General features: G+C 44.5%; 1 long non-coding RNA gene across 1 annotated transcript in view; it reads left to right on the forward strand.

Moving 5' to 3' along the window:
• LOC142468865 (uncharacterized) overlaps nt 1-5,148 on the forward strand; it is a 176,570-nt gene extending 171,422 nt beyond the window's left edge. Inside the window, exon 3 of the long non-coding RNA XR_012788892.1 lies at nt 4,443-5,148. This is a non-coding gene — a long non-coding RNA (uncharacterized LOC142468865). The remainder of the gene's footprint in view (nt 1-4,442) is intronic.
• The last annotated feature ends 21,756 nt before the right edge of the window (nt 5,149-26,904 follow it).

The following is a 26,904-nucleotide window of genomic DNA, read 5'->3' on the forward strand; positions in this document are numbered from 1 at the left end:
TATCTCCACAATGACTTGCCTTGATTGCCTCATTAACACATCAGAGGGCTCATGCAACTCGCATTGCCATTCTGAATACAAATATGACATAAACATGGTGAAATCATACTTCCTATTAGTATGAAGGGGTTAACAATCCCTGGTCCGCCTGCTATAGGTGGGATTTAACTTGAGTCCAAATATCATCTTCGTAGCATGTACAGTATATAGCAAAATATATAATGTTTACACTTTATCTATTGTCAGGAATACAATACCATTCTCCCCCTTTCTCCATGTTAATACATAACATAGCAATTAATTCTGCTGAAGCGGGGGAATGCAGATCAACCTATACACAATATGGTTAACCCATTCCCTCCTGACATGATTTATACACCTACAGGAATATAATAGAGCTGCAGGGAGTTGCAGCCTTATTCTGGGGACAAAACAGATGTGACAAGAGAATGCAAGTTATTACCCAACACACTTTAACCCCTTATGTCCCACACATGATTGTAGGGGCTGCCAGCTGGGGGGTGACCCCTTTATTCAGACCTGGCATAGCCTCCCATCATGACAAACAGTACTTATGGTGCTTCATCTCCGACGCCCAAGACAACTGGGTGGATCTTTTTCACTGGGCAGAATTCGCCCTCAATTCTCTAAGGAACTAATCAACACAATAATCCCCATTCTTTATTAACTACGGATTTTATCCTGCATGACTACCCATCACCTCTTCTTCTTCCGGGGTCTCGCCATGGAGAAAAGAATCAATTCTTTGCAAGAATCTTGAAGGAAAATTCAATGGACTCCGGGGAGGCGACTCGCAGAAAAAATTCCCAGGTGGATCATCACTGTCGCAAGGTACCCAAGTTTAAACCAGGAGACAGATTGTAACTTTCTTCGAAGAACATCAGGCTCAAGACACCTACTCTCAAATTGGCCCCAAGATTTTTGAGCCCTTACTCTATCCTGGAGAAGATCAATCCAGTTGCGTAACGTCTCCAGCTTCCCTCATCCATGAGGATACCATCAGTGTTCCATGTATCTCTCTTAAAGCCTGCCTTCCAAAGTTCTCAGTTTCCAGACTCCTCTTCTATTCCTGCTCCAGTGATCGTACAAGAACAAGAAGAATACAAGGTACAATCCATTATTGATTAGAGAATTTCAAGAGGAGCGGTACAATATTTGGTTCATTGGGAAATACATGCTCCCAACCTAATATGGTGGTTTCATGTGAAGTATCCCCTCAAGCCATATTTGAGTCCAGAGGCCGGACTGTTAGGAATCGGTGAGCGTGTCCTCCGCAGCGCACTTTTTCCTTACCTGCTGTCTCGCGCCACCATGCTGTTTACACCTCGCGCGCTCACGGAGGAACCTTGTGGACGTTGCGGAGTCTGGCTCTGCACCTGGTTACGGAGCGCCGACATCATGCGGCATGCACAAGTTACTCGTGTGCACCGCTCCCCAGCTGAGCGTCAACACTCTAGTCATGCTCACGTGTCTCCTGCACCGCTCCACCTATCCCTGCCTCCATTGAGGCCACACCTGTACTCCTCACCTCCCTCTCATTGGTCATGATTTTCCATATACGCTCAGCTGGGCCACTTGCACTTTGGCTGAGCATATTTCCAGTTGCATTGTTCTCCCACTTCCTGGTTCGGAGTCATGCCTTGACTTGTCTCCCATTGTCTTGCTCTTTCAGATTGATCTCCAGTGTACCGACCCGATTTGACACTTGGACTCTGCACCTCTGGCTTATTGACCACGCCATACCTCTGAACTTCCACTTCTCGCCAATCCTGACCACGGCTTATGGACCTCTACGATCCTACTGGCTTTAACCCCTGACCATGGCTATCGGACTCTGACTATTCTACTGGCTCCTACCTCTGACCTCGGCAAGTATCAAGACTAATCTAACCTCTCCAATCCTGATCCGGCTAACTCGACCATCCACTCTCCAGATGTGCCCCCGTGGCTGTGGGTGGCGTTTCTACCCATTTCCACCTCAGTACCAGGGTCCCGCCTTGTTTGTGGTGAGCACAGCGTTACACGCTTACAGCAAATCTCAGCGCTCTAGGAGCTTCCTAGCAAAAGTTAGCTAAAAGACGCTTGCTATGCTGCCAAATGCTGGACTTTAAAAACATTTTTCCTTTTCACTTATACAGTCAAATCACTGCTACCTTGCACACTTAACTTAGATATGATATTACTCTCGCCCTTTATACCTGGTGGGAGATGTTCTGAACCCCAATCTGTGTTCTGGGGTTTCGGTCATATACCGTGGGACCTTTGAATGTAATTCATGCCCCTGTCCGGTCTTACTATTCTGGTCTGTGCTGAAACAGAGAAATCTATGCTGCTTGACACTCCTGGAATAGTAAGACACACATACATTTTTATAACAATTACAGTGTTTCTGCCATCATTGGGTTGCATAGCTGACACTTCACAATTCTCCAATATGGCTCGGGGGGCACCGAGCTGGGCATAATACCTTTATTATTGGTTGGGTATCTCCTCACCCTCACACCTCCGCACCTCAAAGTATAGGCACTGTTACAACCGCCTCATCTGGCGGTTTGATGGGCCGGACAACTCTTGTAGTTACAGGCTAAAAGTATTTGTCCTTGTGGGATAGTCCACCCGCATAGCCATGCTTGCTGCCCTGCTTGTGCTGGATGGTGAAGTCAAATTCTTGCAGGGCAAGACTCAAGCGCAGCAGTTTGTCATTTTCCCCGGACACCCATTGTAACAAACTTAGGAGTTGTGATCCGTGATAACCCCTCACCGTCAGAGGCTACCACACTTCTCCCACTGCGCATGCACGTCTTGTTGTTATGTGCAACGCTCAAGATGGCTGCCCCCCACACTCCCGATAGTACGCGGCGCTCCGGCGGGTACATCAGCAGTTCCCCCAAACTGGAGGTAAGGAAGGGGACTCTTATACATCAGGAACTCACAGGCTATTGATTAAAAGTGAGAAAACAATTTGTTTTAACCTATATCGATATTTTGGTCCCCTCGTGGACCTTTCTAAATATATATGTCAGGGTTCCCCTTTGACCTCCTTACCTCCAGTTGCGTGCGTGCACCCAGGTGAGGTGCGGGAGGCGCTGCGTGGGGTGTGGAGTGGCGAGTGGATCGCTGGAGGCTTTGGTGGCTACCCTTGCAGGGCGCCGCCATCTTGGTTGCGATTGCGCATGTGCGAGATGCTGCTCATGTGCAGGAAAAGCACACAAATGGCGGCCAATAGGAAGAGGCTCCGAACAGGGACTACATATCCCATGAGCCTTAGGGACAAGTCACATGGTATGTATCAGTGAATAGGACTGCCGCTTCCCCTGCAAAGGGAAGATAGATACATTTCTGCATGCTGCAGCCAGGTTAGTCGGAGCTGGGACGCAGAGAGGTGAGGGTGTATGTGCAAGGTGTCTGTGGCCCCTGCACTAGGCCAGAGACACCTTAATAGGCCCCAGCTAGGCCCAGACTTCCCTGTATGATTGTGGCTGCATTAGGGACAGGCCCTTAGACAGAGACAGTGCCCCATTAGCTATTCAGTATCAGGGACACAGCTGTGACACTGCACAGCACTGGGGACCAGACCATCATTGCATCACAGAGACTATCTTTATGTGGGACACTCCAGCCGGATACCACTCCACGTGGAGGCGGACTCATCACGGAGGTGGACTCCATCACTGGATCATCGGATCCTGTTCATTCAGTCAGTGCGCCTGGGTGCTGAAGCACCCTGCAGGTACCTACTAAACTACGTGCACCAACCATTACACCTAGGCTAGTGAACAGCACTGTTTCACACATTGGGGTTGGTGTGGGACTTTTGGGACACGGCGGTGGGATACGGCCATGCGAGGTATGGTGGATAGCTGTTCCTGGTTAGTATTTACTATTACCGTTATAATATGTGTTGCCAGCAAAGGTTATTGTTATTTTATAGTGTGTGTGTGTGTTTACTAGTATATTTTTTTCCCGTGAGGAGCTCCCCCACTACATTGGGATCCCTCCCAGGTGGAGGTGCTACACCAAGATTATTGTTACTGTATATCATCCCGGGCTCCCCGTGGCGGAGGCTTGGGACCTCCGTGACCCAAAAGGTAATGGCGCCACCAGTAGCCTCTTTACAGTACAGGGAAAGAAGGCTACATATACGTGTGAGTGTGCATTAGTAGAAAGTCTTTAGGGGAAGAGCAAACAGAACAAAGGCCCATCGTTCAGACTGTACACATATTTATTGAAAAAATAAACTTATAAAAATGCCCTCACAGTAGTACATGAGTTAAGAGAATTTCTCTAAGAATGTGCTTCTCATCAGCTCCTTCGGTTTCGACGCCCATACTGTTAATCCGACCACTATAATGCCAGCAGTTTAATCTATTCATCCTGTGCTGGAAACATATCGTAGTCATGTCAATAATTCTGTTTTGTAGGTCCTGATACTGCTGCTTCAGCCTCATGTGACTGCGATTACTATTTTGGCGGCTGCATTATCAGTCAACCGCCCCCTGAAAATTTGGCCTGTTATTGTGCATACCAAGGACTCTGGACCTGTGGAGGAGTAATAACAAAGTGCCCACAATCTGACAATCCTCGATGCAAGACCCCAGATAATTCGCTACTTACCTGCATACTAGGAGGTGGAGACTGTGGCGCTTACCCTGAGAAATGTAAATGTGACTACCACCCAGGGGGCTGCAGTATTGCTCACCCAGCTCTGCCAAACACTGCATGCAAATGCATTTACATGTATTTCTGGACCTGTGTAGGCAGATTAGTGAGGTGCAAAAATGTCAACTCTAGAAAATGTCTCAATCCTGATTTAACCCGTGAGTCCTGTCTGCAGGGAGGGGGAGATTGTTCTGGATATTAGAAGCATTTGAAACCCACTGATATTTACAGGCTGTAGATAACAAGCTTCCAGAACAGGAAACCTACAAAATTTTAAATTACTCTCATTTTATTAGAAAAATCATATGATTTGAGGATCACAGATTAATTTAATAGGTCCGCCTCAAATTATTAGTTACCATATACAGTGTACTAGATCTCTTCAACCATAATGACCACAAAACCATATACAAAAGAATAGTAACAATGTCATTGACACACAATATGATGGAATCTGAGATCCTTAAACTGCAGGAATATATTAATTGACTGTAATCAATAAAGTTAATCAATTAAGGCCAGAAAAGTGTTCAATCATTTTATTAGTAGAACTCTGTGTGTGCTGTGACAGTGGAGAGGAAATACTGATCAGCTGGTTTAGCTCTTACTGCTAGAGCAGTGGCCCAGATATGCACATGTTAAGGGGTCTGTGTGCCGGTGAAGGGGTTAATTGAATAAGTTTGTCGGTGGTAAGTGGCTCAATTGAAGTTCTGTATCACTTCCTAAACCGCAAAACCCCCCAGGGAAGTCTTAATCACAAACTCAAGTGGATAAGTGGTTTGAGGTCTAGTTGAAGTGGCAGAATGCAACAATGTATCCTGTGGTCTCATTAACCAATTAAGGTCAAGTGGTGGTTAAGGTCAAGTGGTGGAGTGCTACTGCGGTTACCGATTCCAGCAAGCAATACATTGTATGCCATAGTTCAAACCACAAACCACATTACAGAACCTATTCAATAAAGTAGCTAGCATTTGTTAGGAAGAAGCAAGCACTCTAATTTTTGGAACACAGATAGTTGAGAATGTAACATTCACATACATGTTGTTTTTATATAACCCACACATACTGAATGTACATATAACAATAAAATGTGTTTCAGGTATGTTTTAAAATGTAAAGGCAGGAACCCTTTCCTGACAGTCCGGCAAGGAATCCATTAGCACGTCAATGAGCTGAGGAATTTTTCCTCCATACTTTAATGGGCACGCTGCTGAGTTGGTGCCCCAGTGTCTAGAGAAGTCTGGAGTTGAAAAGCCTCAGAGACCCTAGGTGTCAGGGCGGCCGGATTATTGCAAAGTACCAGATATCTGTGCGAAGTATGGGCTATCAAAACTTGGTAGGCAAACCCCAGACTCACTGTCACCAGGTAAGGAGTTAGACCCGGTATGCCAAGTGTGGCAGGAGAGGCTTAACCAGGCCAATAATAAAGGTATTATGTCCGGCTTGTTAACCCTAAGCCCTGTTGCGAGTGAAGGGTTTAAAATATATTGTCCCCACAATAAAAAATACACAAAACCCCAGCATGCTCTTTTTGGGAACCCCTGAGCCCCCACAAAATATATATGTATATAAGTATCAAAAAGGAGAGCTATTGAGCGTGGCATATGTATACAACAAACAACATAGAAGCCCAATGCTACATCCAATATGACAAAAATACACAGTAAAATACTTATACTGTATATTCTCTTGAAGATGGGTCATTTAGTTTAACCCTTTGGCCAAAGCGTTGTAAGCTTGTGAGCCACTACAAGGCAGACACTTGTTCGCAAGTCATAACACTACCAGATACAATACTAATATATCTGTATTAGGATTACAATTCTCATTTACCTCTATTAGGAGGGAGAAAGACCACCATTGGATCTTTATCTAGTAGAATTAAAGGACAGTCACACTTGGGAAGTGGGGAGGGGTGGGCTTAAAACCTGGGGAGGAGGAGCCACTAACCTCCAACAGCTGAGACAGCTGCAAATAAGTTAACAAAACCCACAAAACCCCAGCAAGCTCTTTATGGGAACACCTGAGCCCCCACAAAATATATATGTATATAAGGGTCAAAAAGGAGAGCTATTGAGCGTGGCATATATATACAACAAATGCAAAGAAGCCTACTGCTACATCCAATATGACAAAAATACACAGTAAAATACTTATATATTCTCTTGAAGAATGGTCATTTAGTTTTACCATTTGGCCAAAGCGTTGTAAGCTTGTGAGCCATGACAAGGCAGACACCTGTTTGCAAGTCATAACACTACCAGATAAAATACTAATATACCTCTATTAGGATTAAAATTCTCATTTACCTCTATTAGGACGGAGAAAGACCACCATTGGATTTGTATCCAGTAGAATGAAAGGACTTACTTACATGGAAAGTGGGAGGGGTGGGCTTAAAACCTGGGAAGGAGGAGCCTTCCCAACAGCTGAGACAGCTGAAAATAAGTTAACAAAACTTATTGTCCCCATAATACCATGTTTTCCCCTACACAACCATTATTGTCCCAAATGTGCAGCCTGTTGGGGCTGAAAGAGTTTAAAAAGTATTTGTAACGCCTGTATGCCCGCAGACCTGGCCAGTCCCCAGTACTGAGGTGGGTAAGGGTATAACATGCATCCACAGCAGTGTGGGGGTGTACCAGGAGTGTGGTAATTGCGTTGCCGGGCCTGATGAGAAAGGGTTAACGTTATACTTGCTGAGTCCGGTGCGCCAGAGGTTGGAAGGTAGTTGTACAAGAGCCAGAGTCCAGGGATTGGAGAGAGCAGTGTAGTAATGTCTGAAAGCCAAGGTTCAAGGGTAGGAGAAGGCAGCGAAGTCAAAGTCCACAGCAGAGTTCAAGTTCAAACCAAGGGAATCCAAACAAGGGCAGGGACCGAAACCAGAGCTAAAATAGACAAGGGAGCTTGGCATAGACACTGCACACACAGGAGCTACAGGAAGCAGAGGGCAGACTGGGGATATAAAGGAGGGAGGACAAATAGCAGGAAGGAGAGGAGCAGGGGTTTGTCTGGGAGCTTGCAGTGATAGGTGTGTGAGAGTAGGGGAGGAGACAGGGAGGTAATCTAGGGTAATGGCCTGTAAGCTCTGAGGGGCGGAACCAGTATCAGGGGAGGATTGGTAAATAGAGCGGGTGCGCGCACCCTCTGTAATGCGGTCACGTGGGCGCAACACGCGAGTGCCAGAGCATGGGGGAAGCATCGCGGAGGAGGTGCTCGGCTGAAGGGCAGGAGAGGGGGAAGGAGCGGAGGAAGCAGGTAAGGGAACGGAGGCACGCCGAGGGGCGCGAGTCCCCTGACGGGAGACCAGGGAGCGGGAACGCGCGCACATAATGGAAGAACCACGCCAGTGCGCGGACCGTGAATGGGAGCGTGCTGAGCGCGCCGCAAGGGAGTGGGGCAGGGATTGCGAAGGCAGAGGAAGGGAAGGGCTAGCCGGAGGGACCAAGGTGACGGGGACACGCTGGGAAGAGCGAGTCCCCCGAGCCGTTACAGTATTATCCCCTCATATCATGTTTTCCCCTCCACCATCTTTAAAGGCCCCATTTTGCAGCTCAAAACCTAGCTGAAGCAATGTGAATATGTGTAAAATGTGCCAATTGTATTTGTGACACAAGGGGGAGCTGCAAGTGTTACACCAAGCGCTGATTGAAGAAGCGTGCCTATGTATTGGTGGCCACTTTGAAGTATATGGATCACTCTCTAAGTCCTAGACCTCTAAACTGCAAGGTCAATTGGATAAGTGGTTTGTGGTTTAGGTGAAGTGCTTTTCTGTCAAAATGTATCCACCGACAGGTTAGCCACAACTTGAAGGGGACAAAGTATATTGGCGTGGGAACAGGGTTAAACCGCAGGCCACATCACAGCCTGTCCAATTAAATGGCTAACTTGCGCTAGGAGTGAACTAGCAATCTAATTTTTGGAGTGCAGCTAGGTAAAAAGAAAACATACACATACAGATGCAGCAACAAGTATTAGAACTCTGCCTGGGTAGATTCTGAGGCAGTCTCACAGTAAATGCCTCAACATTGCTGCAACATTGCCTCAACATTTCTATGAGATTCTTAATGGCCCATAGTAAAGGCAATGTTGGGGCATTTACGGTGAGACTGTGCCAGAATCTCCCAGGAATTTCTCCGGTAAGTGTTCTAATACTGTTGGCTGCATCAGTACATATAAGGTTTATAATATTTGTGTAAGAATCGTGGTCCACGTCCCCTGCGACGTGACCCCTCCTTACCCACTAGCAGTACTGTAGCTGCCGCAGCCCCTGACCCCCATTGCATCCCTTGCCGCCACGCGCACTTACCGCTACTCACGGTGCCACCGCCATCTTGGATTCTCACGCCGGTGTTTCAGAGCTCGCATCTATCCCTGGCATTTGTAACACGCGCGCCATGCCTGCCTCCACCCCCCGCTCAGCACAGGAGTCTTTGCCATGCCCCCTGCACTCTCAGCTGAGCCCTCTTACTCCCAGCCTTTCAGGAGCTGCTCCTTGTCACGCGCCCTTCCGGATTGGTGGATACCGCTTTAAATACCCTGCTCTGTCACTTCCTCCTTGCTCTGCATAGCTCCTTGCTTTCTGTGTAGCCTGGAAAATGTGTTGGGCTCTCTTTTGTCTTTACTCCTGCAGATTTATACAGGCTTGTCTGACTACCTTCTCTGGCTCCCGACTTCGGCTTACCCATCACGATTCTTACCTCTCAGACCCTCAGACACAGAAACGGATTTTACTACGGAACTCTCTATGCTCCTGAACTCGGCAAGTACAACGAGCATTCTGAATCTTAACCCAGGCCTTGCCACGCTACAACCACATCCCGGACCCGCTCCCTCTGCTGTCGGTGTGTATACTCACGGAGTGGAAGAGGAGAGGAGGAACTTCATTCCCGGTAAACTGTGATGTCAGACGCCGACCAGAGTCAACTGTGCGAGAACTCCAGCGGCCGCTTGTGAGGACCGCCAGTGGAGTACTGAGACGGACTAAGCACACACCGGACAGCACACTGCTGTAAAGATACCTTTATGTGTCCTGAGTGGCAGTGCCAAGTGTGAGTACGCCCTCAGGGTTTTTTTAATATATTTATGTGTATTAAAGGTGTTTTGTAATTTACTACACCATCAGCTGCTTCTTGTTTTCCCTCCCTACCCTACTTCTATCCTATCTCCCCAAGCTTGGCTACTTGGGAGCTCAATGCACCAAGAAGCTGCCATTACCACTGTGTTAGTCCACGACACACTCCCTCATCTCTCGTGTACCTAATAGGAAAATAAATCCCTGCCCCGAAGAGCTTACAATCTAAGATGTTTGCTGGGAGACTTACAGAGACAGCAGGTGAGGGGATAAGTGCCGTGTATGGCTGTGCTTAGCCACAATGGGTGGTAGGAGTGGCCGAGTGTGGGATAGTAACCATGAGTGCAGGCTGATTGGGATGCTTATCTTGTGGGGTGAGTTTTAAGGTTAGTGAGTATTAGATCAAAGGTTAACACCATTTACAGTGGAAGAGATGGCAGGGATGCATGGGTGAGTTCAGGTGTGTATGTCTTGCTTCAGGCTTAGGGGAGATCCCCAGAAGCAGGAAGGAGTAGATAGAGGGTGTGAATAGAGGATTTGTGTGGGTGATTTTTATTGAGGGGTAAATAAGTTGTTGGGAGACAGGTGTATAAATAATGGTGCTGTGAAGGGTGGGGAAGTTGGAGAGAACAGAGATGTTCACAAAGGAGTGAGGAAACAGTAAACAGAAAAAGCAATAGGGAGGGCATTCACCTGATTCGTCAAGATTTGACCAAGTTCCAGCATCAGCGTTTCCGGAGGGTGATAGTTTAATAATATGATAACCAAGGATCATCCACCTCTTCTGGAATTTGTTAAAGCTAAGGGTTCCCGAACGAACCCTGTAAGGACTGAATTAACCTCTTCCTTTTGGTGGAAATATAGGTATGGCAACTTGTGCCCCTAGCCAGGAACTGCTACACCGATCATTGTGCGCACCCACTTGCATGCGTGCAGGGGTGCCCAGGGACTTTGATTCCAAGGACATTTGAGTTTGTTTCTCCATCCCAGTAAGTGTTTTATTAAGTTTATATTATAAAGATTTCTGTGTTTGTCTGAAAATAAATAAATTAACATTTATTTTACTCAACTTGTGTGCTCAGACCAGAATCCCGGTATTAATGTGTAGATAAGAACTGGTCTACCGTGACAATGGGTGACTGACTGCCTGGGTGGGTGACTGACTGGTTGCCTGGGAGGTTACTGACTGCCTGGGTTGGTGGTAGACAGAATTCCTGGGTGGGTGACAGATTGCCTGTGTGGGTGGGTGACTGACTGACTGAGTCAGTCACCCACCCACTCAGTCACCCACTCAGAGTGGGTGGGTGACTGACTGTTTTGACTGACTGACTATGAGGGTGGGTGACTGACTGCCTGGGTGGGTAGGTGGGTGGGTGACTGACTGCCTGGGTGGTTGATTGACTGCCTGGGTGGGTGGGAATCTTACTGCCTGGGTGGGTGTCTGACTGCACGGGTGGGTGACTGATGGTAGGCTCGGGAGGCGTGAGGCACAGGAGGTAGGCGGCTGGGAATGGGAGACTGGTGGGCTAATTCCCCCGGCGTGGCTCAATTGGCGTACGTGGCAGAAGCTGGTTTGGCACACGTGGGGGAAGCTGGGTTGGTGCACGTGGGGGAATCTCGGTTGGCGGCCATGCAGGGGAAGCTGATTTGGCACGCGTGGGGGAAGCTGGGTTGGCGCGTGCAGGGGAAGCTGGGTTGGCGCGTGTGGGCTCGCAATGGTTCTTCCCCTCCATCGCACATTGGGAGCGGGGGAGGGGAGCAGGGAGGAGCAGGCCCCGTGGCAGAAGCTGGTTTGGCACACATGGGGGAAGCTGGGTTGGTGCACGTGGGGGAAGCTGGGTTGGCGCACGGGGGGAATCTCGGTTGGCGGCCATGCAGGGGAAGCTGATTTGGCACGCGTGGGGGAAGCTGGGTTGGCGCGTGCAGGGGAAGCTGGGTTGGCGCGTGTGGGCTCGCAATGGTTCTTCCCCTCCATCGCACATTGGGAGCGGGGGAGGGGAGCAGGGAGGAGCAGGCCCACAGGCAGCAGGCCGGACACCCTGCTTCTCTGCGCAAGCGCGCCGAGAACTCAGCTCTGCGCATCTGCACGGGGTTCGCCGGCTTTTTTTCCCCCTGACTTTTTTTTATAGAATGGGCACAGCCGCGCAGGGGTCTCGGGCAGATGGGCCCTCTGACTCACGGGGCCCTGGACGTCAACACTGGCAGAACCCCCTGTTTGCGGCCCTGCCAGATGGTGATATTTATTGACAGGACTAGTACCTCTAGCCCAAATAGCCAGAGGCACTAGGTTCCTGGAGGCAGTCCATTACCTGCTGCCATCAATTAGGTGAAAGATACTCCATCATACCTTAGTGCTGGATTGACATGGGAGCGTGCGCAACCATAAGTGGAATTTCTCTGGGTACACATCATCTCGTGCCATCCAGCGCAGAGTATGCAAATATAAACTCTTCAAGGGCAGACATTGAATATGCATCAAAAAGGTAATTATCTATACCTGTAATATAATTTTGCATTGTAGTTTAACTTTTTTTTTTTTATAATGTCTGACATTTTTTTGACTAAACCCTTGGTTTCCAAGGGAGCATGAATTTCATTACTTTTTGAAGCATTGCAAGCCAGCAGCTAAAATGTTAATAGATGTTATTCATTTTAAATTTTCAGGGAATTTAGGCTAGTTTTTGGCCAAAATAAATTAGAAAGCCAAAGAAAATCATAAGCAAATATTGCTTTAAATAAAAATTATCTTCATACATTCACATAAACACCAGCAAAAGGCATCCACATACTGTAACATGAAATTGAAGGAAACATACTTCCAGTACCTGCCTGTACACTTCTTAATATATCTTGTTTGCTACTATCACCAGAGGGATATCGTAGGTATGACGGATCTGATAAATGAGCTCATTAAACTTAGCAGCTTCCTGGAAAGATTGGCGGTCTGTGATAGAATAACAGATAATGAAACTCTCTCCTTCCCTCGTATATTGCTCCCTCATGGATAAGAATTCTGCCCGCAGGGCAAATGTAATAGATTGAACAATTGAACTAAAAGTTATTATTATTAAATATCTACAGTACATATATACATTTATGCACACCCATATAGCAATACTTATTTTGCTGACTACTAATTTAATGATCTGTTGTAAAAACTATTCAAAAGCTCGTTGACCTGCGAAAAGGTAAGGTGAAGCCGAGCTTCCCCTTACTTTTTCGGAGGTCAACGTTCTATTGATTTCAGGGGATGCACGCCAACAGAAGAATACCAGGATTATGCAAGTGAGTTACCTTTTGCATTGGTTACTGGGATGTATATACATGGTGGATGTCAGCGCTTGAGACGCAGTCCTATTCGGAAGTGATTTAGTGGAGCCATTAAATCTTCATCTACAGCACTTACCAGGACATGATATACATGTGTCTGATCACTTAGCGCTTACCTGTATACCCCATCACTCACTTTATTTGCACTTTCCTGCTTAATGAAACTCTTCAATCAAGATTATGCATATTATTTGTCTTCAAGAGACTAGTTACCACAGTCATTAGAGCACTAATTACCAGAACTTTGTTCTATTCAAAAGCTCTACTGCACCGGTTCCCAATTTCAACCCTCATGGACCCCGGACAGTCCAGATTTTAAGGATCCCCCCAGCGTGAGCACAGGTGGCTCAATCAAAATGATTGGGCCACCTGTGCTAATGAGAGGATGGCCTTAAAACCTGCACTGTTAGTTGTCTTGAGGATTGGAGTTGGGAACCAGTGCTGGATGCAGTACTAAAAGTCAACATGGATTCTGTAAAATCATTGCTTAGAAATATGGTTTTACTCTTCTCCATTTAAAGTTGATAAAGGGTAAAACATGGGTACATTCTGTAAAACAAAAAAGGGCTATCAATTTTAGGCCACGATCTATTGAGATCATTTAGTGCTAGTAATGTATAGTTATCAAGGTGATTAACAGATGTTATTTTTGCTGACCTTAACATATCCACAAAGCTATTGATAGGCTTACACAGACCATGAGTCACCACCTTACTTCTGTCCATCAGAGAGGGGGGGATCACAAGCCCACAGAATTAACCCCTTACAGCCTGCAGCTAGCAGGAACTTACATAAAAGGGAGGGGAAAGACAGGCAGAATAGACATACACTGTTATACTGTATACAGAACACTTTATTATTCCTTCACAGGACTTAACAGAATTTAACAACATCCTCACAAGAATATCAAAGATGGTACATAGTATTAAAGCCCCCTAATGTAAAATAAATACATCTATATATAGCGTATACGATAAATGACATTCTAATGGTTTTTCATAGAGATGTGCAAACATTTGGCATTCAAATGTCACCTTTTTTGGTTAGCTGAAAATATTTTCTTCGATCTAAAAGTTTGTTTAATGATTAAAGTTAAGGCGATTCTCGGCATGTTCGCAGAGGTCGACTTTATAAAACACTGAGGAGTGCTGGGCAAGATCATCATCTGCGTAACTGATGTACATATATTGCTAACCATTTTGAGTACAATCAATTAAGGGTAGCCCTCTTCCCCCCCCCCCCCCCCATCCTCTCTGGAAAATGTGCAGCTACCAATGTATTCTGTGGCTGCTATATCATACCTGGTTGGTAAACAAAAGGCAGGAGATCACCGTAATGGTATGGGGAGGACAGGCTCACGGTGGTTCATTAATGGTCTGCACCTCCAGTCCAAGAGGATCCTGAGACTTCAGGATGCACTCAGGAACACTTCTTCTTTTATCACTAGTCATGCTTCCAGGACTACACCGATTGTTGGTATTACTGAGGTTTATTTAGTAATGAGGTACATGCACTGGATCACATACAGTATCAACTGTACCCTATCCCCTAGGGACTAGGCCCCAGTCACTTCTATAGCAGAAGAACTTTGTTCAGTGTCTGCACACTCTGGCATCTCTTACAGAAGACCCTCACACTCTGATGACTATTCCAAACTCAAAAACCACTAACCCTTTTACTACTCTATAGGGAAGACACCTCCTTTCCTGGGGAGTGGCTAGTATGCCAGTCTATTCACTGTCATAGACCCCCCTTACAATCACAGTCTTGCCCTGAACTTTATTGAACATGTACAAGGAGTAATATAACATGCCCAGCATAGTCTACTGCTAACACTGCCTACATATTAAAGGGGACACATTGTTAGGAGGCCAGTGAATCAGTAGTCACATGAGACTGGGCTACTGCACCGACACACTTTATTCGAGCAAATACCCGGTATGTACCTGGCAGATACCTGGAATGCGCCGCTCCTAACCTCTGACAAGCCCCGTTGCATTTGCCTTCTCAGACTGGGTTCATGCCTGGCTGATGGGCGGCTGATCTGTTAAATGATAATGATTAGGATTTAATAGGCTGCAATGCTTCGCGTGTCTACCAGATGGCATAAATTCATGAATTGTAATGCAGTTTATATATATATACTGTGCAGTATTGCAGCCAGCGGGAATAAAATGCTTCAATCCCTGCTTGGAAAATAACTCAATGCACTCGGGCAGAAAACAGTCACAAACCTCCATACACCCGGGTATACCCGAATTCGTGGGACTAGCCAAGCTCGAATAAAGTGTGTCGCCAGTGTACATTCTCCCTTTGGTTTTAAATGCCCCCTGACCGCGCAGGATGCGTAACATCCACACCAGAGTTATACATTTAACATGAAAATGCAATAACAAATTTAAACATGTTACGCAGTACACTTGGAAAGATGTGATAATAAACACACCCCTAACGAGCAAAAGAAAAATTCTCACCGTAATCAAACTCTTATTGTTACAATACCAACTAGATATAATGTCCATAGTCCTGCTGCCCAGAAGACTTGAAGGTCAGTTCAGAATAACCTTCTTAAGTGGAATACACAGAAAAAGTCCTCCTTGGTGCTTGGATCCTGGTATATGATGGTGTTATTCTCCAATCGATATGTGGGAAAAACAACAACAATACAAGTCGTTCAATTAATTTTTTTTTAAATACATTTTATATATATATATATATTCAGTGTGGTTATACAGTAAACACCTCTGTGCATACACCATAGAATAGAATATATCGAATGATGAAAAGATTTCTATGTTACCTACTGTAGATGTGCTCTTGCTGATACTCTATATCAATTAGTGATAGGATTGATATTACATATGACCCCCAGGGATCCACATATACTCAAAATCACAATAGGTGTTTATACAATGAAGTTCAGAATTGCACCCTGATGAGGTGGAAATAAGTAGATGGAAGAAACTTAGCTCATATGTTATGAATTCTTCTTCATATGATGCAATGGATGGAAAAATTAAGCCTCACATGCCATATGAAACAAGAAATTACAAAAAAAAACAGAGCAGAAACGTTTATAAAAGTTTACAAAAAAATCACTTTAAAACAATTGGAAATACACTCACAAATTCCCAATTCAAATCGAGCGGTGTGAACATTCAGGCTGTCACCAGCCCCTTTTCCTCCGGCTCTTCAGAAAATCCCTTGTCACAAGAGACCAATGCTTTTAACACAAAAATTACGCGGATCCTTTGATTGAACCAAACGTGAGATAAAATAAATTGTCATTTATTTATACAAGAAAAACACACAGCTTGATTTGCAAAATAAAATGAATAAACACTTACTGGGATGTGGCAAAACGAAATAGAATGTCCACGGAACGAAATCCTCAGAAATAAAGTCTGTAGGCATCAAATCCCAAACGCTGGGTTGATGCGCAAAAAGAGCCATTTAATCGCCCTTGGCTAGGGAGCCACTCGCAACCCCTGTATCTTCACCGAAACTAATCTTTTCATTTAGTCCTTGCAGGATTTGTTCGGGAATCCTTAGTTCTAATGAACTTTTAAAGCCAGGTTAAAGTCTTAGTTATGATGGAATTTCTTGTATCGCACAATGTAGCTCAGATGAATCTAATCTCCCAATTGGTTGCACAGACTTTTGAATGCGTCCTATGCGTCCTATCTGTATAATGCGCAGCCAATCACTACATGGGAACCAAATTGCCACCTTATTGCAAAGTTGCCCACTGTTCCTGCAGCCGAGCAAGGGGCTTCACAGTTTGCCAAGAGTCATGCGCTACCTCACACCTGAGCCGTTTAGCATACCTGACTGTGGCGGTAGAAGGGTTAATAAGGCCATTAATAAAGGCATTATACCCGGCTGATTAACCCTAAATCACATTGGGACTGAATTTTCACCACACTGATGAGTTTTCCCCTACACCATCCTTCTTGTCCCCATTTTGCAGCTCATTCCCTAACTGCAGTAATAGGAATGTGTATAAACTACCAATTGGTTTTGCGACAAAAGAGGGAGCTGTGAGCGCTAAACCAAGCACTGATTAGAGACGTGTTGCTGTGTATGGGGGGCCTCTTTGAAAGTATAGATATCTTTTTCTAAGCTCTCAACCTCGCAACCGCAAGGTTAAGTGAGTAAGTGGTTTGCGGTCTAGCTGAAGTGATTTCTGTCAAAATGTATCCGTAACCTTGTTAGCTTCCTAACTTGAATGGGGGAAAGTCAATTGACGTGAGAAGCGGGTAAATCCACGAACCACATCATAGCGCGTTCAATTAAAGAAGCTAACTCATGATCAGAATACGCTAGCACTCTAATTTTTGGTGTGCAGTGAGGAATAAAGAAACCATACACACACATATAACGTTTATAGTAGTGGCACAAACAGAACATAATTTGTTAATAAACTGTATTCTTCTGCTGGTTTTAAATGTAAAGACAGGAAAAGTTTTCCAGTGAACCCGGGAAAAATCCTTTAGCAATGCTAATATGCTAAGGGTGAATGAACTGAGGGATTTCTCAACTCCGTACTTCAAAAGCCCCCTGCAAATAGGGCGCCTCAGTGTCTATGAGAAGTCTGAAGTTGAAAAGCCTCAGTAATCCTAGGTGTTAGGATGGCCGGTATATTGTGAGTGCCAGATACCGATGTAAAGTATGCATACTTGACACTTGGTGGCCAAACCCCAGACTCAGTGTCGCAAGGCTGACCCTGGTATGCTAAGGAGCTCAGGTGTGAAGTTGACACATGCTCCGTGCAAACCGGGAAGCAGCCCCTGCCCTTTCTGCAGCCTACTGGCAAGTCGGGAATAGGTGGGGGAAATATTCCCACGGATAGGATTGGGTGCATATGTTAAGTATTGGACCCTGAACCCTATAAAAATGCCTGCAGCCCACTCCCAGTCAGATTCACCCGATTCATCTGATTTAACAACGAGTTGACCAAGTTCCAGCGTCTGCGGTTCCAGAGTGTTAGGGGTTAATAATATCATAACCAAGGATCATCCTCCTCTTCTGGAATTCGTTAGAGTGAAGGGTTCCCAATGAACCCTGTAAGGACTGAACAAACTGTTTCCTGTTGGCTAAGATATAGGGCTGGCAAGTTGCGCCCCATAGCCAGGAACTGCTACACAGATCATTTTGCGCACCCACTTGCATGCTTGCAGGGGTGCCCAGAGACTTTGTTTCATTCCATGGACAATTGATTTTGCTTCCCCATCCCAGTAAGAGTTTTATTGAGTATATATTGTGAAGATTTGTTTGTTTGTCTGAAAATAAATAAATTACAATTTATTTACTCAACTTGTGTGCTCAGTGCAGAATCCCGTTATTATTGTGTGGATAAGACCTGGTCTACCGTGACACTGTCCAAGCCCCTTTTCCGGTGGCAGAAAGTCTACCTCTGGCCCGGACATCTGGCAGGGAAACCTGTTTATCTTTACTTCCCTCCACTTCACACTGTCCAATGTCGATACTTTTTTAAGTCCGCACTTTAAGAGACACTTTGGAGTCGTCTCAACATTGTGTCTTAGCAGTCTGCACTTAAGATATGCATGAGTTACTCACCGGAATGGCCGGTCATAAATTGAGCTTGCTAATTCCCAATGTATCCGCTGCCTCGCCTGACTGAATGCAAATGCCCTGGCTCTATCATTTTAATACCAAAAAAGAGGGGAACCTTTATTTACTATTTTCCCCCAAAGGTTAACGACTTGTAAACTATGGCCGCCTCACTGTTGTGACCCCAGCAGTACCCACACCAATTTTCATCTGTCCCGCATGTCCCTAACTCAAGTAAGCTATTTAATGATGTGTGGTCTGCGGTTAAAATTTTCTCCCTTTCAGCGGTTTGGGCAGTGACTCAGTGTTGCAAGGCCTGAAGTGCAGACATGACCGCAGCCATATTTATCCAATTAACCTGTGGTTTGAACCGTTAGTCAGTGTAGTCTACCTAACCACAATCCCACTTATCCAATTGACCTAAATACAGTGATGTGGTATGTGTGGTAGCAACTCACGGAACCAATGAATTAACGGTGACTGCAGTCATTCAATGTAGCTCATTTTAGTGCATGTGGTCCGCTTATCCCTAGCTGAACACACACAGGAAATTCTCATGTATTTACAGGCTCTCAACCCGCAGTGGGCTGCAGAGCTGACACTTCATGTTTACAATATGACTCAGGGGCACCCGGCCTGGCATAATACCTTTATTTTCTGGCCCAGGTACCCCCTCACCATCACAGCCCTCGATAAGAAGTCCCAACTCATCCGTCCTGCTGTGTGATTTCTTGCAGTCACTGGTATGCAGTTACCTTCCGTGATCGTGCTCGTGTTTTTATGATGTCATCACGTGGTCCGCGCGAACACTGTAAGGTCTGTCCCAGTCTCCGTTACTCTCCACACCTCCTGTGTACAGCAGTTAGGACGAGGGCTTCCTTCTAAGGTCCTCTCTCCTATCTGGGCTAATGTGATCAGCTTCAGTTCTTCCCGCACATGCGCACTCCACCCTACACGTTTCAAAAACTCCTATTCGCTTCATCAGGGGCATTGTGATGAAAGGGTGTTGCCTTCCTTTAATTGTCAGTGCAGATTATGTATTTTTTAAATGTCCAATAAAAAAAACTTGCTTATTACAAAGCTGATACCTTAATTAATAGCTCATTGGCTGTATAGTGAGATGTCTGATCAGGATTTTAATATCATAATTCAAGATAATTACTAGGTTATATATTGCTTAGTTACATAAAACACTGAACAGATGTTAAAGAGAAAAATTGTATACAGAGAGATGCAATTTAGGAGGTAGATACGTGCAACCCTAAATTACTGGAACTTGCAGAATCCACATAAGGACTTTGCATATTCCACATTGGGACTAATAATACTGTGTTATGCATAATAATCCCATGTGGTAAACATAACAATCAGGTAGAGAAAGGGAGGGGGGTTCCCTGCTCAGCTAAGAATAATTACTAACTAGAGAGGTGCTATCAGGGACAAAACGTATATATATATATCAGAAAAAAGGGATGCCTAAATGATGCACTCTACTCTACTAATGAAAACAATAAATCTTTATTCAAAATATGTAAACACACTAAGTAATTAAAACCTAAAGTGGTGTGCTATAAGAAGCCAAATGTACAGGCTTCTCTGATGTCCAAATGGCATAGGAATATTAACCCTGTTGCTGTTACACCCATGTGTGAATTTATATAATAAATAACCCTCGATTTTATTTTGGAGTTTGCCCTATATCTTTTCTCAAATTACTATCCAGTTGCAGTGCATCCTTTGCTTCCTTCCTTTTCTATGGTGTATGCACAGAAGTGTTTAATAACAACACTGATTGTTTTATATATATATAAGCTATACGATACCGTTAGACCGAATATCAGAGGCAGCACTCCAGAAAGTAGTCAAAAAAATTTGTATTTAGTGTGACATATAAACCATGTGACATGGTTTATATGTCACACTAAATACAATTTTTTTTGACTACTTTCTGGAGTGCTGCCTCTGATATTCGGTCTAACGGTATCGTATAGCTTATTTGATTTATATAGGATTTGCACCCACCAATATCTACCTGACGGAGTGCCTTGTTCTCACTTATTCACTATATATATATATATATATATATATATATATATATATATATATATATATATATATATATATATATATAACAAAGACAACACAAAACTTAAGTAGCGCTAAAGAGGATGTGAAATAACCCTAATAAATGATAAATTATAATGACATATTTAAAATATTAAAATAAATTAAAATTACCACAATTTAACCTAATAATATCTACAAACCATAACGTGATAGTGAAAAAAATGGAAAATCCAAATTGAATGTTCCACTCAAACAAAAAATCCAGAGAGAAATATAGTCCCAATAGAAGATCCAGGGAGCGTCTTTGCAGCTTTAAGGGGAGTGGTATAGCCAACCACTTTTGGAATCTATGAACAAAAAACAAACAAAAGCGCAAGCTCCATAGCACGTGTGATGAAACGCGTAGAGCTGTGACGTCATTGTGTTTGTGTTGGTGTATTCGGAGTCCCTGGCTTCCCTGCGCTCCGGCTGGCGGTAATTTCAAGTGTTAGCAATCATTGTATGAGGGAGCAAAGGACGTGCAGGCATTGGATGCCTTTATACTGCTGCGGCACAGTTTATTCGAGCATTTGCCCGTTCTGTGCTGCAGCAGTAGCCTGGCGCGCGCCCGAGTGTGACGGGCGCGCGCCGAAGCAGCGGAAGAGCGCCCTCCGATCGGGGCGCTCTCCCTACCGCTGCCGGGTCCGCCGGGTCCCCCGGAACCCCCTGCCGCTGTCCCGCGATCGCGGGACACCAGGGCTCCCTCGGGGAGCCCCTGGACACGCGTGCAGGGGGCGCACGCTCCCGATGACGCGTGACCGCGCGTCTATGACGCGCGGCACGCCGAGGGGCGGCCACTAGCAAGCCGGGAGATTTCCCGGCTTGCGGTACCGACCACACTTCAATAAAGTGTGTCGGTAGTGTATCTTGCTGCCAATTCATGGTGAACCTGGGCTGTTTACATCCACTCTGCAAACCTGGGACTCACCCTACCACCGCAGATGACCACAATAGAGATTTCTCTCCCACGAATGGTTCTGTTTGAAATCCTGTAAGTGCACATTCTTATGGGTTGCTGATTTTTTAAATAAATGTACCTTATTTTTTACTCAGTTACGTGCTATGGAGCTTGCGCTTTTGTTTGTTTTTTGTTCATATATATATATATATATATATATATATATATATAAGATTATATATAAAAGCTATACGATACCGTTAGACCGAATATCAGAGGCAGCACTCCAGAAAGTAGTCAAAAAAAATTGTATTTAGTGGTTTATATGTCACACTAAATACAATTTTTTTTGACTACTTTCTGGAGTGCTGCCTCTGATATTCGGTCTAACGGTATCGTATAGCTTATTTGATTTATATAGGATTTGCACCCACCAATATCTACCTGACGGAGTGCCTTGTTCTCACTTATTCACTATATATATATATATATATATAAAACACATAGTTGAAATATATATATATAAAACACACAGTTGAAAATAAAAATAAAAGAGGGGTAAGCAAAAGAAAGAGGGGAGGGGACCCCAAAGGGAAAGAGTAGATAAACACACTATATTATTAGTGATAAAAATAATTGATAACTTTAAATTGTTTAAAAAAATAAATAGTAAAACAGAGAGGGAAAGACAGAGTGTGTAGATACACATATGTTTGTGGAGGGGGGGGGCACACAGCTCTTTTTGGCTGTCACTAGTATATCTATGTTTTTAAGTTAGTGTGTCTTGCTGTATTTTCAATAAAATCTTGTTCATTTGTCTATCTCGGCAGAGCATCTGGTTCTTTAGAGCTATATCTTTCTTTTTAAAATATTTTTGGTGGTGTAATTTAGAGTGCTATTTAGGGGATTGTCTTTGTCCTTTTCAACTGTGTGTTTTACTGTATATTTATACTTATCCCCCAGCACCATCAGGTCCTTTCTTTAATATTCACTTCAAACTGACTTATTTTGGGATTAGTATTTTATTTTACCCAATGAGTTAGTATTATTTGAGGACCTGAGTTAACCACATATATTTGTGTTGAGCAACATACTTTTTTGTGTGTTTTATATATATATATATATATATATATATATATATATATTTATATATATATATATATATATATATATATATATATATATATATATATATATATATATATATATATATATATATGTAACCCTTGTTTCCCCCCCCTAGACTCAACTGATGTATCTAGGGTGCGTGAGGGAAGATTACATGGTGGTGGGTGGTGCATACCTGTTTGAAACAGGAGGGCCTGAGCTTCCCGCGATGTTATGGGGGAGACAGGACCAGGCTTCTGAGGTATTGGCCTCCATGTGGTCTTAATGGTGCAGCGCCTCCATCTTCTATAATTCCCAGGGATGTGGGAAGAGACCTTTATAGAAGAACCCCCTTGGTCCCGGGGTGAACACTTCAGAATCACTTGGCACAATGTTGAAAGCAACAGAGTCTTTATTGTACTCACTGTCGGCAGGGCAGTAATAGCAACACAGCAATACAGATACACGATATGCCTCCTCCTCCTCTCCCACCAGATCGTTCTCCTCAGGATGGTCTGAAGGGTATCTTTCTCCCTGCCTCCACCCGCAGCCAAGGGTGCTACGGGTGGGGCTAGCTCTTCCCTCACCCTCTAAGCAGGGGGAGAGACATGGATCCACCTCTGAACTACTAGGCCCTACTCCTCAGGAACCTAGCTACACTCTCTCTGTCTCTTACTATCTGACTGTCCAGCCAGACACTCCAACCTTCCATCGGACCTCCTTGACAACTCTCTCCTGACTCACTCCTCTCACCTCCGGAACAACACTCTGACTGCAGAGCACACAGGAAACGCTACTAAGTTTGGTCAGCCCCGCCCCTCATGTCATCAACAAGACCTCCCCTCTGCACAGGCCGGCAGCAGAGACAGGCTTGTATCAATCACGCAGGCAGGGCTTTGCAAGGGGGGAAAACCCATGATTACTACTGGGGCCTGCCTTTAACAGGGCTTACCACAGTAGTAGGAAGATTTAGTAGCCTGTGCTGTTTACAGGGGGCTACACTTATATATTCATTCATATATATATATACTCCATTCATTTTTATTCACACTGATACACATACACACACTTTCTTCGCTTGCTTTCAGGAACCTTTTGACACCTCTAGCCATAAAACACATCCACACCGGGGGAAGGACCAGCACAGATAACTTTCCAGGAGACACTGTTTTTAAGTATACCCTTGCTTCATTCATTGTAACATCGCCGGAAGAAGAGATCAGTGTTAGCCACAGAACGGTATCATCTATTTATTTTTTGATTATATATATATATATATTTTTTTTTTTTTTTTTTTTTTTTTTTATTGAAAGACATGTACTGTTGTTGTTTTTCCCACATATTGATTGGAGAATAATGCCACAAATAATCACCCTCCCACCAATGGTCAGTATGGGATCTCCTTTATTGCAAAAACCTTGTTTGCTTTAAGTGGGGCACATATCCCTTAAAATTCGGATCCCACCAAGGTAATTCATCCACGTCAGTAAGCACATTGTCAGACACATTTGAGGTAGTAATTATACAAGGAACAGCTGTAGTCTTTCCCATAGGAATGGCCACAGTCAGAACGGCCGTAAAGACTTGTCACTATTATCCCCATGGTCCTCTCCCTCTCTTTTGCGGCTAATTTCCAGACTCGGGGAACAATTAATGGGAGATGACTGGTCGGAATGAGAACGCCGGGCAGAACGGAATACGTCCCAGGCTCCAAAGTCCAAAGTCTCGGGTGAAACTGAGCGATATACCCCGACTGAAATGGCAACCGGGGAGGCTGTCCGTGTCAAAGCATTGAGTCCACGCCAAAAAGTGAGTGATAATTAAGGAAATAGGTGCAACTCACTTTGAAATACAATGGGTGTCATGGGTGTCTTTAAATTAATTGATTATAAGAATGTAAATTTTGATCAAATATTAAAAACATGCATTTAATACATGCATACATGCATTTAATACATGCATTTAATGCTTTACTGTACAGTAAAGAAAACATACTATAAATACTTAAATGGTAGTGACTGTTGGTGTCCGCTTGACACTTTTGGCCTTACCATGTTCATAATAGCTTACAGGGGTTGCTGGTTAAACGAGGCCCAAAGTATTTAAACAGCGTTGTGTCTGTGAAATTCGTAAGCCTCTTGTACATATCCTGTATTCTCATGCTGAGATCCTTTGAAATCTTTTTAATCGGCATTGCTGCGTTTAGAAAGAAATACAAACACAAGAATGTATGTTCGATGTGTATTCAATGTGCAGTGAATCAACAAAATTGATGGTGTATTTATACTATAATGTGTCTCAACCTCACTCGACAGGTTTAGTACACAGTACGCCCACTTTAACACCTGCACCTCGTGGCCATGCACGCGAAAAAATTCAGATATGGACACAGTGTATAAAAGGTGACCCAAATTGCATAGCCTACCACACGCTGATCTGTATCTGAACTTGCCCTTGTCCAGATACTGCATTGTGCATTATGCATCTGCTTCCATGGATCAACCCCGATTCTATGGAAGCAGGAATCTGCTTGGTTCTGCCGTGCACCAAACCTTTTCCAAGCCAAGGCGAAAAGATAATAAAGAAAACGTTCCGAAGACTCCAAAGGCTAAGAAGCCTGGGCCTTATTATGTCAAGAAGAAATTCGCTGGTGTACAAAGAAAGCAACAGGTTTGGAATTCACCAGTACCCTGCCACGATGCTGATCTCCTGGGAACCGTCTGGTCACCTGCTCCTGCATCCATCCACGACGCTGCTCTTCCGGGAACCCCCAGGTCGCCTGAACCAGCACCCATCCACGACGCTGCTCTACTGGGAACCCCCAGGTCGCCTGCTCCAACACCCATCCCCTACGATGCTATGCTGCTGGGAACCCCCTGGTCACCTGTTCCAGCACCCACCCATGCAGATATCAACAGCACTCCTCGCACCAGATCCAGCTCGTTCGCCCGCATGCTGAATGGGTTAAGTTGTGTCGATATCCCTGACAACTCTATGGTACAAAAGATTGATCTTCTTTTGGAGACCATGCTAAATATGGATAGGCGTTTAGAGAAGATTGAGAAGAAGATGGAGAACATGGAGAGCAATATAGCGGGGATACATTTTTTTCTTGGAGCTCCTGCCTCTGTATGTGGGATTCAGGAGCTGGAGGGTTGCATGGATGTGACCTTCTCGATTCCATCACCAAGCGCACCCTCTCTAACTACAGAATAGGTGTGCCTGTATGCCATTGATGAGGATGACATGACAACAACCACAACAGGAGATGACAACCCCGATAAGGCCATGACTACAGGAGGAAAGCATCCTCCCAAACTACCTACCCGCGCCCGCTCCCAGAAGCACACACGCTTTCATTGAGACGGTGCCAGATATCAACTAGCGCGAACTGCCCATGCAAGTTAGAGAGAAACACAAGATTGCAAGTGCTGGTCCTGCCCAGAAATATGCCCTGTACATCTTCAAATACCACGTCTTTTATGCGTTGTGCAGGGGGTGGACACACAACGTTAATTACAAAGGGAATAGAATCAAAAAGGCTCTGCCTGAAAATCTAAGGAGAACTATTTTGGCCCGAAGTGCAGTGGATTTTTATTGTTACCGATCATTTAATGGGAACCGTGAGAGACACCATCAATGGCATTTTGAGGCATATAAGGGCTCCTCCCTGGAAGTACAGACAGATGGGGATGGACTTTGCAGCTTGATTCAAAAGTTATAAAATATTGTTTTACTAAAAAAAAAAAAAAGTTGATTATTTTAAATTGTTTCATTGTGTCACCTTTTATAAATCATAAGTATAACATTTTGCAAAATGGTTGGTTAAAATCAGTCAGTCCCTCAAGAAGGCTATAAGAATTTGGCTCGGTGGGCGGAGGGTGTTGATAAGCAGTTGCATTACCGTTGTCTATCAATGAATGTGTTTGGGTGAGGATTCGTTCCACAGTAAGGGCTTATCAGCCTACAAAATTTTTAATGAATGGCTCAGAGGTGGATGCGTGGTGTCTCTTGTTCACATACACGCATGCGCCTGAATGTGATGACACACATACTGTCTGCATTTCAACAAAGTTCCAATGAGACATTCACGCATGCACATAAATGTGAGAACATGCTCTGGTAGATTAATCTA

Source organism: Ascaphus truei, chromosome 1 (assembly GCF_040206685.1).
Source record: "Ascaphus truei isolate aAscTru1 chromosome 1, aAscTru1.hap1, whole genome shotgun sequence".
Lineage (NCBI taxonomy): Eukaryota > Metazoa > Chordata > Amphibia > Anura > Ascaphidae > Ascaphus > Ascaphus truei.